This window comes from Schistocerca piceifrons, chromosome 1 (genome assembly GCF_021461385.2).
Source record: "Schistocerca piceifrons isolate TAMUIC-IGC-003096 chromosome 1, iqSchPice1.1, whole genome shotgun sequence".
Classification (NCBI taxonomy): domain Eukaryota; kingdom Metazoa; phylum Arthropoda; class Insecta; order Orthoptera; family Acrididae; genus Schistocerca; species Schistocerca piceifrons.
Window position 1 is genome coordinate 175,812,986 of NC_060138.1, and position 12,872 is coordinate 175,825,857.

At 50.6% G+C, this 12,872-nt stretch overlaps 12 non-coding genes across 12 annotated transcripts; all 12 read right to left on the bottom strand.

The window, feature by feature from the left end:
* Positions 1 to 606: 606 nt before the first annotated feature.
* Positions 607 to 678, bottom strand: Trnah-gug. The gene has a single exon. It is a non-coding gene; the product is annotated as a tRNA-His (tRNA).
* A 371-nt stretch (positions 679 to 1,049) lies between these two features.
* Trnae-cuc lies at positions 1,050 to 1,121 on the bottom strand. The gene has a single exon. It is a non-coding gene; the product is annotated as a tRNA-Glu (tRNA).
* A 278-nt stretch (positions 1,122 to 1,399) lies between these two features.
* Trnal-cag lies at positions 1,400 to 1,481 on the bottom strand. The gene has a single exon. It is a non-coding gene; the product is annotated as a tRNA-Leu (tRNA).
* Positions 1,482 to 8,032: 6,551 nt separating this feature from the next.
* Trnah-gug lies at positions 8,033 to 8,104 on the bottom strand. The gene has a single exon. It is a non-coding gene; the product is annotated as a tRNA-His (tRNA).
* A 371-nt stretch (positions 8,105 to 8,475) lies between these two features.
* Positions 8,476 to 8,547, bottom strand: Trnae-cuc. Its single transcript has one exon. It is a non-coding gene; the product is annotated as a tRNA-Glu (tRNA).
* Positions 8,548 to 8,825: 278 nt separating this feature from the next.
* Positions 8,826 to 8,907, bottom strand: Trnal-cag. The gene has a single exon. It is a non-coding gene; the product is annotated as a tRNA-Leu (tRNA).
* An 80-nt stretch (positions 8,908 to 8,987) lies between these two features.
* Positions 8,988 to 9,069, bottom strand: Trnal-aag. The gene has a single exon. It is a non-coding gene; the product is annotated as a tRNA-Leu (tRNA).
* Positions 9,070 to 9,356: 287 nt separating this feature from the next.
* Positions 9,357 to 9,428, bottom strand: Trnah-gug. Its single transcript has one exon. It is a non-coding gene; the product is annotated as a tRNA-His (tRNA).
* Positions 9,429 to 9,799: 371 nt separating this feature from the next.
* On the bottom strand, positions 9,800 to 9,871 carry Trnae-cuc. Its single transcript has one exon. It is a non-coding gene; the product is annotated as a tRNA-Glu (tRNA).
* Positions 9,872 to 10,149: 278 nt separating this feature from the next.
* Trnal-cag lies at positions 10,150 to 10,231 on the bottom strand. Its single transcript has one exon. It is a non-coding gene; the product is annotated as a tRNA-Leu (tRNA).
* Positions 10,232 to 10,311: 80 nt separating this feature from the next.
* Positions 10,312 to 10,393, bottom strand: Trnal-aag. Its single transcript has one exon. It is a non-coding gene; the product is annotated as a tRNA-Leu (tRNA).
* Positions 10,394 to 10,680: 287 nt separating this feature from the next.
* Positions 10,681 to 10,752, bottom strand: Trnah-gug. Its single transcript has one exon. It is a non-coding gene; the product is annotated as a tRNA-His (tRNA).
* Between the last annotated feature and the right edge of the window lie 2,120 nt (positions 10,753 to 12,872).

Sequence of the window (12,872 nt, forward strand, 5' to 3'; positions counted from 1 at the left end):
TGCAAGCCTAACACATCACTTTCAGGAATTTTCAAGTCATTTTTCATCCACGAATGAATTTCAAAAGCAGACGGTCGGGTTACGTTTCTATCAAACTCGCATTGGATATTATTTTCTCGGTCTTCGGAATCCATGTTAACTTACAGTTCAGCTGACTAGTGCAGCGAAGAAACAGTCACCGCGATGAACCGCCGCCGACCGCGAAGCACACGTAAACACCGCCCGACACGCCGGAGCGAGCGCGCGATGTGTTCGGGCCCACGACTCCGAAGAGACTGGTGCCTTAAACCAGCGCCTTAGACCGCTCGGCCACGCTACCTGCGTCAGTGTTCTTCGCTTTTGTGGAAACAGTGCGCGACACAGCTCCCTGTTCTGCTGCAACTGGCTGCTCATCCATTGCACCTCAAACAACTGCCCTTTTCGAATAGAGATTAACTACACAGGCAGCTGCCCGCGCTCTGGTGCGGCGGCATTGCGTGTTGATAATGAACTGGTAGTGCCACCTGCAGCCTGCGGAACATGAGTGAAAAATGAAGAGGGCACTGTGATTTCAAACACTGAGTCACAATCGTCACTGCAGCGACAGCAAGGCAAAACTTTAAAATTTGCCGTGACCAGGATTCGAACCTGGGTTATTGCGGCCACAACGCAATGTCCTAACCACTAGACGATCACGGCCACGGAAGCACCGCCGAGAGCAGTTCTCGCGACTGCAAGTGGCGATGCACAGCAAAGCTCAGTCCACACACCACTGTGTCTCCCCACAGCTGTGTCAGACGCGGTCTCCATTACATGTATACTGGCAAGCGAACGTGTCTGCGCTGTTAGGACACTAAGCAGTGTGGTTAGCTGCATTCAACCCCCGTGGCAATGTCTTGCAGTCCTCCAGCTCTGTTGACCACAGGTAGGTGCCTCGATAAGAGGTGGATACATGTCGCATCGCTCTCGCCGTCACTTGTCACCACGAATCGTACTTAACGTAGTTTTCTGCAAGCGTCAGTCGAGCTAAGTCGGGACAAGTCGCATAAGAGGAGCAACAAAATGCGCATTTCCGGTACCGGGAATCGAACCCGGGCCTCCTGGGTGAGAGCCAGGTATCCTAGCCACTAGACCACACCGGATAACGACGCCAGGGCTCCTCCAGCGAACACAGCAAGCTATACACAATCTACTTGACGACAACGGCAAAAATTAGCGTTTCCACTTTATAGAACGTCGTGCTCTGGACACATTTCGTGGAGACGAACGCCAGCAATCGTGACACCAAACTGCGCCTGTGAATCCTGTCGTTGCACCACGCACTGTGCTGCTACGACAATTTAAGAAAGAGACGCTCACGGCTTGCCGCGCTGTTTTCGTCGCGGGTAATCAGTGCTACGGCTTCCGAGACAGAAAACATTGGCAGCGGTGGGATTCGAACCCACGCCTCCGAAGAGACTGGTGCCTGAAACCAGCGCCTTAGACCGCTCGGCCACGCTACCTACGCGCCACGGCGGTCACAGGAGCTGCGTTCTTACCCACGAGACCACACCGCAATGGCACAAAAACGAGAAGTAAAAATTGGCAGCTTTTTTTTTATTTTTATTTTTTTTTTTTTTTTTTTTTATTTATTTTTTTTATTTTTTTTTTTTGGGCCTCCCAACTCCCCTTATAGCCCGGCCTTGCGCTCTCCAATTTATGCCTTCTTCGGCGAGCTACGTAAGCTGTAAAATAAAACGGTGCTGCTTGCAAACAGAAAAGATTAATTGTTGTACTGTCCATTCAGCGGAAAACCGTAAACTCCTTGGTATGGTTCCTTGAGCGTCGACGTCCTCCGGTAGACGTTGGTGTTCAAGATGAAGTGATGGAGTCGGAGATGCTGGATTGCTTTGAGGAAAGTTTCTTGTGGCTATTCACCGCTAGCGAAGCATCGAAGGAAAACTAAAATCCTCTTGAAGTTAAAGTGCAGGCCTATAATGGCGCAAAGCTACTGCTTTGCTGCCTACACGCCTTAAAATAAAAAATGAAAGAATAACAGCGCATCAGGCGCTGTCTACCTAAATTCAATAAAAGAAAGAATAAAATTTGAAAAAAAAGAATAAAAAATCAAATACTGCCTGAGTTAGTCCTCTCAGTAACAAGGAAGGAACACCCTTCACACATCCCATGATATTGTGTTCAAAATGCTTCGTGGCGGCCATTAAAATAAGTAATGAAAAAAGTCACAAAAATTAAAAATATCGACACATGTCAAAGGAATGAGTAGACTCCCGAACTTTCCGTATTGTCTAGGCGGATAACGAGAAGGAAAACACAATCCTCTCCGACGTGTTATAAAGAAAGTAAAAAAACCTCTTTTCTTAAAAACCAAACAATCTCCGTGGCAGCGCGGTGCGCAACGCATCCGTGAATGTACGCCGAAGACGGAGGAACCAGACGGTGTAAAAAATGAATAAAAACATAAAGAAATCACTAAACGACAACTAAACACAAACACACACGAACACAGGATAAAACTGTGTTAAACTTTTCGTCGTCGTTTCCACGTTGCAGTCCGGCACAAGTGTAAGCATCGTACGTGTTGAATGGTTCACTGTTCCTGTAGCATTCTATTTGCATTAACTATGTATCCGGACCCGGAGACAATGCAAAACACAGAAGTAAAGAAAAGTCGCAGCAGTGAAGTGTTGATTACAACAGTTTGTCGTGGGCAAATGCGAGTGCAATTTGCAGAAAATTGGCAAAGATTTTGTGATAGTCTTTCCCGGTTTTAGTGAGGTCATGTTGCGTGGACAAATAAACCAGATAGGCATAGTCGTCCGTAAGTCGCAATTGCAGGAGGGCGAACACAGTGTGAGCCACGATCCATGCAGTGGCGGCACGCTTCGTATGCGGATATGGGTTGAAGTCCGGGATCAATGCCGTGTCCGCAGAAAAAGCGGCAGCGCTGGTCCGGTTGATAAGTGCGAGCATCCTGGCGGCAATGTTCCAAGTCGACTGTGACCTCAGACACACGAAACGATGTTCTAAGGTGTCGTCTTGGCGACAGTCTTCACACAAGCTCGATGGAGATAAGTGAATGCGGCGCAGCTTTTCGTTGGTGGGCAGAATTCTGTTAACCACTTGGTACCAAAAGCTGCTGACGTCCGCTGACAGGAAGGGAGCGTGAACGTGAGCCCACGCCGTCCTCCACGCAGATCGCGGGTAGCGCGCCTCCATCTTATTACCGACTGGCCGTCCTCTTAGTCCCTGGTAGACACGTTTCACAGTGCGTGTGCGATGGTCGAGTACGTCGGCGGCGAGATAACTTTTTTGAATGTAGTATTCTCGAACATAACGCAGCTGAAACGGTATGGTAGTCGGGTCGAGAGGTGCTGCTTCAGAGAGAGGACGATGAATAGCGAACAGAACAGCTGTGGGGCTCGACGGATCCCGTTCAATAGTGACGCTCGTCCGATGAAGGAGCAACGCTGCGGCTTTCATAGCAAAATGAATGAGCCCGAGCCCACCCTGTTCGCGCGGTAAAGTACACGTTTCGTAAGACACCTTGAAAATATGGCCCCGCCACAATAGCCAATAGACTGCCTGTGTTATGGCTCTGCCCAAATTCTTGGGTACCTGAAATAACTGTGCGAGGTACCAGGCTTTGCTGAGCAAGAAAACATTTATTAAAATCACCCGCTGTGTTAATGCGAGGGTGCGAGTAGCGGACAGGCTAGCCATCGCTCGTATGCCATTTAAGACAATACGCCAGTTGTAGGACGCAGTCTGTAACAGATTGGCTTGAAAGCGAACACCCAAAATTTTGTGTTCCTGCTTCACTGTAAACCATGGGCGTTTGAAGCCACGTGTCGCCGCATAAATAGGCAGAAAAACCGTCTTACGGGTATTGATGCTCGCACCGGATGCACGTTCATACTGTGTAAGAACAGCGCGTATTGTATCAAAATCGGTAGCCGAGGACACCAAGAGACCAAGGTCGTCAGCATAAGCGCGACAAACGTGCTTCTCATCCCCAATACGGATTCCCCTACAAACACTGTGCAACTTACGCAACAAAGGATCTAAGGAGATTGCGTAAAGCGCCATTGACAGAGGGCACCCTTGTTTGACTGAACAGCAGAGCGGAACAGGTTCCGACAAAAATCCATTGATACTAATCCGTGAGGTGGAATTTTTGAAAAGGTTAAAAATCATAGTTATATACTTTACACCGAAACCAAACTTCTGGAGCACTCGCCGGAGATATAGGTGGCTAACTCAGTCAAAAGCCATTGCAAAATCGATGGATAAAATGCCAAAAGGAATCCTATTCGTCGAAGCATAGGCAATGGCATCTCGGTATGTGGACACAGCACCATAGAGAGTGCGTTGAGGCACTGCACAGTATTGAAAGGGACTAATCAGTTTTTTCATGACCAGCTTCAAGCGTGAGGAGACACATTTGGTGAAGAGTTTGTAGTCACCATTAAGAAGGGTGATGGGTCTAAGATTGCACAGTTTCCTGGCGACTGGAACCTTAGGAGCCAAGACCACAATCCCTTCCAGGAAGGACGCAGGAACATCCACACCATTTAAAATTTCATTAAAAACATCAGTCAGGGCCGAGCCAAAAGAAGTGCCAAAAATGCAAATAAAATTCCGGTGGCAACCCATCAGCGCCCGGTGATTTATTCTGGGAACACAGTTTTAAGACATCACTCACTTCGTCCACAGTAAAGTTTTCTGTGAGGCGACGGCGATCCGCTACGGATAAGACGTACGGAACGTCGTGGAGAAGCTCTGAAATCGCGGCAGTATCAGTATATTTCTCACTGAAAAGTTCGATGAAGTGACGGTGGGCCTCGGCAAGAATTGCCGCCTGGCTATTAAGCCGCGCACCGTCAGCTGATTCCAGCTCTGTGACGTAACGTCGCTTCGCGCGCCGGCGTTCGCGCAGCTGATGAAACACGGAAGGCGCTTCATCAGCAAGCGCCCCGGGGGCTCGGCTCCGTACGACAGATCCGCGTAACGATTCCCTTTTCAAATCCAGAAGACGGAGTTTGATACGCCGAATTGTCGCCATCCGAAGAGCGGGATTAGTTGTGTGCAGGTGGATGGCATCATTTAAACAGCTCTCGTAAAAGTGCAATGTAGAACGCTCCCAGTGAGCAACATCCTGACCGAACTCCAGGATGGCCTTGCGTAATGCCGGCTCAACAAATTCTACCCACCAAGACAAAGTGGAGGCATATAGACCGCGATATTTTAGCACCCTCTGCCACACACGCACGATAACCGGCGCAAAATGTGGGTGTGAGAGATGTCGCACATTAAACTTCCATAATCGACTGGCGCGGGGTTTACCCGCCAATAGAGAATGAAAGCGGCAGACATACGCACAATGATCGGAAAAAATCACGGGGTGAACAGAGGAGTCCGTAAGACAGTGCTGTTTATCACGAGAAACATAAATCCTATCGAGCCGACTCCTTCCCGTGGGATAAAAGAAAGTAAAGCCCACGTCCCGCGGGTGTAAATAACACCACGAGTCAATTAAATTCATCTCAGTAACGAGCGTCTGTAATTCTAGGCACTTATAAGGCCGTGGCTCCTGATCTCTATCGGCCAGCACGCAATTAAAATCGCCGCCCATGACTACGGGCAGGTGGGGGCCCTGTAAAAGGTGACAAATGTCACTGCTATAAAATACACGGCGACGTGGCTGCCCGTCGGCACCAGAAGGGGCGTACACGTTAATATATCGTACGTTGTTGATCGTGCAGGCTACACCACGACCGTTAGGAATTGTAGCGACATTACTATAATCATGACCAACACGAATTAAAATGGCAGTACCACAATTACACTCGATATCAAAGTTCAAGAGCACTTGATAGCCCGGAATGGAGTGAAGTATATCTATCACAACCTCCTGCAAAAACACTACATCAGCAGCAATGTAATTTATAAAACCCACAAAACTTGCAAACTTCACAGGCGACTCCAACTTATTAAGATTAATAGTAGCCACAACTGATGGAGGGCTTGCTACCATAAACAACAGGGAAAAACAAAGAAAACAAATTAGACGGCAGAAGTGGACCCACCCTCCTCCTCCATATCGTCTGCCCAGTCACAACGTTCAAACGGTGCAGCTGAAGTAGGCGGTTCTTGTATGGGAGGTGCGGACGCGGAATCCTGTGAAGGGGGACGCGTGCGACGCTGGGGGGTGTCTTCCGCCTTACGCTTAACCGAAAGTTGTGCCGGGTTCGTTGCCTGAGACGTCGTAGTGTCCATTGCTAGATGTACATCAGAGTGGTGCAACATTTCCTTTAACTGCTGGACAACCTGTTCCCGCCTGTCTGCCGACACACTTGTCGTAGGCGCCGGCTGACTGCTCACCACAGGACGCTGTGGACGACGCCCCGTCGCAACCGACGGCCGTGATTCGACTACGGGGCGGGGCAAGGGCTTGTGCGCCGGCTTTTGCACAGATTTTTGTTTTTGTTTTGACTTCGGACGGGGAACCTGCTTCCATTCCGGAGACGGGCTGCGTTCTCCGCGAGAAAAAGATCGTGTGTCTAAAATCCGCGAACTACTGGCACTGCGGAAGCGGTCAGTATTGCCACGCCTCTCCGAAACACTTTCACGCCTTGGCTTTGGTTCCTGTGAGGCAGGAGCCGCGTCCGGAACACCCTGAAGCACGGAAGTAGATGGTGACGAATCCACAACAGCAACAGGGGGGGTAACCACCTGAACGGGTTCTGATCCGGTCCGCTCCGGAACTACTGGCCCAGCCGGAGGCGGAAGCAATACAGTAGCTACGGGAACTGACTGAGAAGAAACGGACATGTTTTGAACAGAATCAAGTCCGGTTGCAGTGGCATCGACATCCATCGCGACCGCATCAACTAAAGGCGTTGCCGTTTCTGCGGAACGTGCCGGTGAACGGGGAACACCTAACAACACGGCCGCGTACGACGCGTCGTCATCTTGCCCACGGGGCGGTAGCTGCACAGGGCGCCTACGCCGAGGACAATTTTGCCGAAAATGGTCGGTGGCATTGCAATAGGAACACGTTTGCGGCTGACCACTATACGAAATAAAAGCCCGGTGGCCGGCCATAACCAAAAACGAGGGAACGTGCTTCCTCACAATCATCTTGACACTACGGATACCGTTCTCAACCTGATATATGTAAGCGGACGACCACTTTTCCTTCGTAATCGACAAAACTGTGCCATAAGGCATAAGGCTACGAGCTATTGTCTCATTCCTAGTCTCAAACGGCAGATTGAATACCCGAACATTTCGAATACCAAATCCAGCATTCGACAGAGTCACATTGCTAATTGTCCCATCAGAGTGTTTGAATTTACGTACGCCACCGTTTTCACTGACAAGGGCATCGCACAATTCCGGACATTTCAATTTTACAAACAAAGAGTTCAGGAACGCGTCTAATTGCAAGCCTAACACATCACTTTCAGGAATTTTCAAGTCATTTTTCATCCACGAATGAATTTCAAAAGCAGACGGTCGGGTTACGTTTCTATCAAACTCGCATTGGATATTATTTTCTCGGTCTTCGGAATCCATGTTAACTTACAGTTCAGCTGACTAGTGCAGCGAAGAAACAGTCACCGCGATGAACCGCCGCCGACCGCGAAGCACACGTAAACACCGCCCGACACGCCGGAGCGAGCGCGCGATGTGTTCGGGCCCACGACTCCGAAGAGACTGGTGCCTTAAACCAGCGCCTTAGACCGCTCGGCCACGCTACCTGCGTCAGTGTTCTTCGCTTTTGTGGAAACAGTGCGCGACACAGCTCCCTGTTCTGCTGCAACTGGCTGCTCATCCATTGCACCTCAAACAACTGCCCTTTTCGAATAGAGATTAACTACACAGGCAGCTGCCCGCGCTCTGGTGCGGCGGCATTGCGTGTTGATAATGAACTGGTAGTGCCACCTGCAGCCTGCGGAACATGAGTGAAAAATGAAGAGGGCACTGTGATTTCAAACACTGAGTCACAATCGTCACTGCAGCGACAGCAAGGCAAAACTTTAAAATTTGCCGTGACCAGGATTCGAACCTGGGTTATTGCTGCCACAACGCAATGTCCTAACCACTAGACGATCACGGCCACGGAAGCACCGCCGAGAGCAGTTCTCGCGACTGCAAGTGGCGATGCACAGCAAAGCTCAGTCCACACACCACTGTGTCTCCCCACAGCTGTGTCAGACGCGGTCTCCATTACATGTATACTGGCAAGCGAACGTGTCTGCGCTGTTAGGACACTAAGCAGTGTGGTTAGCTGCATTCAACCCCCGTGGCAATGTCTTGCAGTCCTCCAGCTCTGTTGACCACAGGTAGGTGCCTCGATAAGAGGTGGATACATGTCGCATCGCTCTCGCCGTCACTTGTCACCACGAATCGTACTTAACGTAGTTTTCTGCAAGCGTCAGTCGAGCTAAGTCGGGACAAGTCGCATAAGAGGAGCAACAAAATGCGCATTTCCGGTACCGGGAATCGAACCCGGGCCTCCTGGGTGAGAGCCAGGTATCCTAGCCACTAGACCACACCGGATAACGACGCCAGGGCTCCTCCAGCGAACACAGCAAGCTATACACAATCTACTTGACGACAACGGCAAAAATTAGCGTTTCCACTTTATAGAACGTCGTGCTCTGGACACATTTCGTGGAGACGAACGCCAGCAATCGTGACACCAAACTGCGCCTGTGAATCCTGTCGTTGCACCACGCACTGTGCTGCTACGACAATTTAAGAAAGAGACGCTCACGGCTTGCCGCGCTGTTTTCGTCGCGGGTAATCAGTGCTACGGCTTCCGAGACAGAAAACATTGGCAGCGGTGGGATTCGAACCCACGCCTCCGAAGAGACTGGTGCCTGAAACCAGCGCCTTAGACCGCTCGGCCACGCTACCTACGCGCCACGGCGGTCACAGGAGCTGCGTTCTTACCCACGAGACCACACCGCAATGGCACAAAAACGAGAAGTAAAAATTGGCAGCGGTGGGATTCGAACCCACGCCTCCGAAGAGACTGGTGCCTTAAACCAGCGCCTTAGACCGCTCGGCCACGCTACCTGCGTCAGTGTTCTTCGCTTTTGTGGAAACAGTGCGCGACACAGCTCCCTGTTCTGCTGCAACTGGCTGCTCATCCATTGCACCTCAAACAACTGCCCTTTTCGAATAGAGATTAACTACACAGGCAGCTGCCCGCGCTCTGGTGCGGCGGCATTGCGTGTTGATAATGAACTGGTAGTGCCACCTGCAGCCTGCGGAACATGAGTGAAAAATGAAGAGGGCACTGTGATTTCAAACACTGAGTCACAATCGTCACTGCAGCGACAGCAAGGCAAAACTTTAAAATTTGCCGTGACCAGGATTCGAACCTGGGTTATTGCGGCCACAACGCAATGTCCTAACCACTAGACGATCACGGCCACGGAAGCACCGCCGAGAGCAGTTCTCGCGACTGCAAGTGGCGATGCACAGCAAAGCTCAGCCCACACACCACTGTGTCTCCCCACAGCTGTGTCAGACGCGGTCTCCATTACATGTATACTGGCAAGCGAACGTGTCTGCGCTGTTAGGACACTAAGCAGTGTGGTTAGCTGCATTCAACCCCCGTGGCAATGTCTTGCAGTCCTCCAGCTCTGTTGACCACAGGTAGGTGCCTCGATAAGAGGTGGATACATGTCGCATCGCTCTCGCCGTCACTTGTCACCACGAATCGTACTTAACGTAGTTTTCTGCAAGCGTCAGTCGAGCTAAGTCGGGACAAGTCGCATAAGAGGAGCAACAAAATGCGCATTTCCGGTACCGGGAATCGAACCCGGGCCTCCTGGGTGAGAGCCAGGTATCCTAGCCACTAGACCACACCGGATAACGACGCCAGGGCTCCTCCAGCGAACACAGCAAGCTATACACAATCTACTTGACGACAACGGCAAAAATTAGCGTTTCCACTTTATAGAACGTCGTGCTCTGGACACATTTCGTGGAGACGAACGCCAGCAATCGTGACACCAAACTGCGCCTGTGAATCCTGTCGTTGCACCACGCACTGTGCTGCTACGACAATTTAAGAAAGAGACGCTCACGGCTTGCCGCGCTGTTTTCGTCGCGGGTAATCAGTGCTACGGCTTCCGAGACAGAAAACATTGGCAGCGGTGGGATTCGAACCCACGCCTCCGAAGAGACTGGTGCCTGAAACCAGCGCCTTAGACCGCTCGGCCACGCTACCTACGCGCCACGGCGGTCACAGGAGCTGCGTTCTTACCCACGAGACCACACCGCAATGGCACAAAAACGAGAAGTAAAAATTGGCAGCGGTGGGATTCGAACCCACGCCTCCGAAGAGACTGGTGCCTTAAACCAGCGCCTTAGACCGCTCGGCCACGCTACCTGCGTCAGTGTTCTTCGCTTTTGTGGAAACAGTGCGCGACACAGCTCCCTGTTCTGCTGCAACTGGCTGCTCATCCATTGCACCTCAAACAACTGCCCTTTTCGAATAGAGATTAACTACACAGGCAGCTGCCCGCGCTCTGGTGCGGCGGCATTGCGTGTTGATAATGAACTGGTAGTGCCACCTGCAGCCTGCGGAACATGAGTGAAAAATGAAGAGGGCACTGTGATTTCAAACACTGAGTCACAATCGTCACTGCAGCGACAGCAAGGCAAAACTTTAAAATTTGCCGTGACCAGGATTCGAACCTGGGTTATTGCGGCCACAACGCAATGTCCTAACCACTAGACGATCACGGCCACGGAAGCACCGCCGAGAGCAGTTCTCGCGACTGCAAGTGGCGATGCACAGCAAAGCTCAGTCCACACACCACTGTGTCTCCCCACAGCTGTGTCAGACGCGGTCTCCATTACATGTATACTGGCAAGCGAACGTGTCTGCGCTGTTAGGACACTAAGCAGTGTGGTTAGCTGCATTCAACCCCCGTGGCAATGTCTTGCAGTCCTCCAGCTCTGTTGACCACAGGTAGGTGCCTCGATAAGAGGTGGATACATGTCGCATCGCTCTCGCCGTCACTTGTCACCACGAATCGTACTTAACGTAGTTTTCTGCAAGCGTCAGTCGAGCTAAGTCGGGACAAGTCGCATAAGAGGAGCAACAAAATGCGCATTTCCGGTACCGGGAATCGAACCCGGGCCTCCTGGGTGAGAGCCAGGTATCCTAGCCACTTTTTTTTTTTTTTTATTTTATATATCCACCACACAGCCACTTCAAAAGAAGTACAGTACTGAAATTAAAATCCTAAAACATGACTATATAATGTAGACTGCTTACTGAAATAAAGGTTAAAACACGAAAACTTCAGTCCTGGTGTAGAGAAGAAACATACATAAAGGCGGCAAATTCAGAAACAGTATAAAAGAAAATGGCTCACACAGGTGACCTTAGCCAACACCCTCTCTTTCAAATGTCAGGCTAAGCATATTGGCAAAATCATCTCGGAGGCCTGGCAATCGCAAGCGCTGCCAGTAAGCAGTAAGCATGTACTGCCGAAACGCTAGGTGTCCATCCTCTTCATGACAACTGTTGACAAAATGTACGAAATGGCCAATCAACCACATGACGGTATGGAGCTTCGTCCGCGGAAAAAAGGAAGAATCGGGCCGGACGATGATGTCAATAGTATAAGCGGCTTCAGCAGACCTAGTGACAAAAGCAAGTTGTTTCCTGAGCCAACGCCAATTAGCAAGGTGCCCACAGCAGGTGAATCGATGTTCAAGGGTATCCAGGAGACCACACCGAGTACAGGTGTCCGTGTCAGAAAGACCAATACGGTGCAGTCGTACATTGGTGGGAACCAAATTATTTATTACCCTATACCACGTGGACGCCACGGCCATAGAGTGGATCGGCAGACTAACGTTCTTCCAGACGTTCCTCCAGGACACGGATGGAGACGCCAGTTCTATTGGATTGGGACTGGCCAGCCCCTCCCAGCGGGCAATCAAGCTCTTGGTCGTTGGCACCGGTCGCCGCAAGAAGACGTCACCGAGGTAACTCACCGCAATGTAAAATTCCCGAATGTGTTTCAACTTAACATTTAGGCGTCCGACATCGACAGGTGGAGCAAGGCTCGCCGGACGCACAACAGTAAAAAGCCTGGATGTAATTGAAGTCACTTCTTGCGTAACAATTAGAGTCGTTCGGCGGACGTACAAAGCAGACGCCTTGCGAGTAATGTCAGAGAGGCCCAAGCCTCCGGAGAGACGCGGTTTCGTCATTACCTCGTAACGTAACTTGAATAGATGGCCCTTCCATATAAACCTGCTAGACAATTGGCGCAACCTTTTCGCCACCATCATGGGAAGTGGGAACAGCTGAGCAACATAATAAGCTTTACATAGGACGTAGGTGTCTAAAATTCTGACTTTTTGCAAAATGGTAGCAGAGCGCTGACAGATTTCCAATTGAGAGCCGCCATTTTTAGAGGACACCGATCAATGATAATCCCCAAGGACGTATGGCGATCGACAAAAGTGGCCCAAGGGACGTCAGCATCGCGAAATCCTCGAATATCAAGGAACTTACATTTACCCTGATTGAGACGCGCTCCAGAGACACGACAGTATGCATCAACTGCCCCTTTCAACAACGGGATATCATCTCGGTGACGGAGGAGAACAACGACATCATCCGCATATGCCTTAACCGAGAGCTTCCCACCAGAGAGGGACATACCCTGAAGCTTGAGAGCAATAGTCCGAAGCAGCGGTTCCAGGGACAAAACGAATAAAGACATAGAGAGCGGACTACCCTGAGGCACTCCGCGGCGGATAGCAATGGGCGGCGTCAGCTGCCCATTGACAGACACCCGAGCTGTTATTCCCCTGTACAAATTGCCAAGAACACCACGTGATGA